We start from the raw sequence: 2981 nt of genomic DNA on the forward strand, positions 1-2981 counted from the left end.
CCGCGAGGGAGGCCCGCGCGCATCGGCCCAGGCTCCCGGGAAGGGGGGGGGGGCGGGCGGGAGGCAGCTGGTTGCGTGCCCTCCTGGCGTCCCCCCGGCCGCGATGGCGGTCGCCGCCATTTCATTGTGTACTCGCTGCCATCATATACGTACGCTTGCCAATTCGCGCGTCCTTCTCGAAGGTCACACGGGACATTGCCACCGGCCGGTGTTCGGCTCCCCCTCAGGGGCGTGCAGGGAGCCTGCCTCGGCACCTGGACACTCGCTGTGCGGTGGCATGGGTGCCTGTTTTTGCGTGTGCGTCCATCTGCAATCCGCGTGCGTCGGTGCGCCCGGGCCTCTCTGGGAATGGCGCCTGCCCATGCGCGCTGCCGGGCCCTCCTTCGCGCCGGGCCGCACGGCGAGACGCGCGCCCGGCGCGTGGCCGGTCCGCCGCCGGCTTCCGAGCGGCGCACCCGACGAGGCCGCCGAGCTGGCTGCCAGGCGGGCGCGCGTCCGGCGGCGGCCTCGGCCTCGGGGCCGGCGCCACCGTGCCGCCTCCGGCCGAAGACCGCGTCGAGCGCTCGGAAGCCGGCGCTCGGTCGTGGCCCGGGACGTGACCACCGGGGGCGGAGGACGGGGGAGGGGGAGGGGACGGGGGGGCCTTGCCGAGCCGGGGTGTAGCACCCACGCCTCGGCCCTCCGTCCGGGAGGGGGCTGACACATGGCCGCATTGCTTTTGGGGGTGAGGTTGGGCCGGCGCCGGGCTGGCCGTGCCCCGGCCGGCATCCTGACCCAGCAGCCGCCGTTGTGGGCCGGGCTTCGGGGCCCGGCTGCCGGAGGGCCCCCGGCCGGGCTGGGAGCTGCGGTCGGGCGTGCGAGTCCCGCGCGGCGCCAAGCGCCCTGGGCCCGTGCTTGTGCGCCGTGAGGCGGGGCGGCGGGGCGGGGGTGTCTTGTGCGCCGTGAGGCGGGGCGGCGGGCCGAGGGTGCGGGGTGGCCCGCGGGTGTGCCCGCGGCACCGGGGAGAGGGGGAGGGCGATGTGAAGCGGGCGGGGGCAGGCTCGCCCCGGCCCCTGGGACCTGTGTTTTAGGCCCGGGAAGCGGGGTCGCGCCGGCGCCCGAGCCGATGGCTGGGCATCCGTGCGGGCTGGGGCGTCCGAAGCAGGGCGCCCCGCCGGACGGTTGGCAGATCCGGCTGCGGCGCGCGCGCGCCAGCGCCGTTGGCCGGAGATAGCTGATTGGCCGCTCCCGGGCGGATGGCGTTCGCCCGTTGGCCGGCTCGGGGCGCCACCGGACCGGCGGCCGGCGAGCATGTTTGCATGGCGATGCCCTGGCGCCCGGGACTGGCAGAGCGAGCGAGTTTGTACGGGGGCGCACCCGCCGTGGATGGCGGCCGCGCTGGCCACGGCTCCGGGTGTCGGGCGCTTGCTTTGCGCATCTCGGCGGCGGGAGCCCCCATGTAACCCGCCGGGTCGAGGGATCATTTCGGTTACGAGCCGCACGTGCCCGACCCCTCACGGGCCCGGGCCTTGGGCGGCATTCCGCCCCGGGGCGGAATGCGCTGCGGGGCGCCGGACGGCGGGGGGGCGGTTCCGGAGTGTGGCCGGGCCCGGTGGCGGGGCTCTCCCCGGTGTGTACCCCTCGATCGAGCCCGGGGCCCGGAAGGCCGGGCGCCTGGTGGGGGGTCTCCCGAGGGCCACGACCCATGCGGCCGCGTGTCGGCGGGTCGGTGCGCGAGCGAACGCTGACGCGCCGGCCAAGCCCGCGGACGCCCGTCCTGAGCCCGCCCCGCGAGGCCCCCCCCCCCCCCACGCTCGGTGGTGCTTGCTCTGGCGCCTGGCCACCCACACTCGTCCACGGCCGAGGCACGGTCCTCACCCTTCGGGCGACGGCACTCCCTGGCTCGGTGTGGGCCCTGGCCGGCGGCCGGTCTCCGGCGTGGCTGCCGGCCGAGGCTCGGCCCTGCTGCGGGCACGGGGTGCGTCGTGCTCAGGCAGGGCAGGCACGTCCCCCTGCGAGCCGGTGCTGTCGGCCCGAGCAGCCGGGGAGACGGGCCCCGCCGGAGGGGGGCGGCGAGGAAGGGAGGGGCCGGGCAAAAAGCGGGCCCATATCGGCCCGGGCAAAAGCGTCCCCCTGGCTCTTCTTCCTGCGCCTGGTGCCTGCTCGCTGTCGGCGCCTTCGGTCCAGGCAGGTGGAGGGGGGCGCTGGTTGCGACACCCCGCGCCGGGCTGCGTCAGGGGCCGCCGCCGTGCGCGGTCGTCCGCTTGGGGAGCGGGGTCGGCCTGGGGGCTTGGCCGCGGATGTGGGGCTATTCGGCCGCGAGCGAGGCCCCGCGACTGCGTGGATCCCCGCTCCCCCCCCCCCCCGGGGGGGTGCATCCGTCTCCCCCGGGCTGTGGCGGGTTTCCCTGCTTCGGGGGGCTCGGACGCGCTTCCGCCAAGCGGGGTCGGCCCGGGCGGTGCACACGGCCACCCTGGCCCGGGTCGCGGTCCGCCGGTCGGGGGCGGGGCCCATCGCGGTGCGTGTGCGTCTCTGTCCCGGGGGCGAGCTCGGGGCCGGGGGGAACGCGGGCCCCGGCGGAGCGGCCCCTGGCCGAGGGTGCCCTCCTCGTGGTGCGGCGCGAGAGGAGCGCGCATCCCCCCTGGTGCTCGCATGTTCTTCCCCTGGGGCGTGGCTAGGGTGTCTGTGTGTGAGAGGGGGAGAGGGGCCGGGAGCGGCCCGTGTAATGCTGGTGGGGGCTGTTCGCGGCCGCGTCACGTAGGCGGTAGGGGCGGAGGGGCAGGGGAGTGCTGGATTGGGTGGCGGGTGCCCGGCTCGGTGGGCGCCCTCGCGCCCGGGGCCATGTCCGTCGGATGGGCGGCCGCTTGCGGGGGGCCGCCCCGAAGTCGAGACGGCCAGCAGCCCGGGCCTGGGGAGGTGTCCGACGCGCTGGACGCCCGGCCGGGCCATGGGCGCCGATGCCCACCGGGGCCGGCGGGGGTCTTCCCGCGCCGGGGCTCGCC

Source organism: Fonticula alba (assembly GCF_000388065.1).
Source record: "Fonticula alba strain ATCC 38817 unplaced genomic scaffold supercont2.18, whole genome shotgun sequence".
In the NCBI taxonomy this organism is placed as follows: Eukaryota; order Rotosphaerida; family Fonticulaceae; genus Fonticula; species Fonticula alba.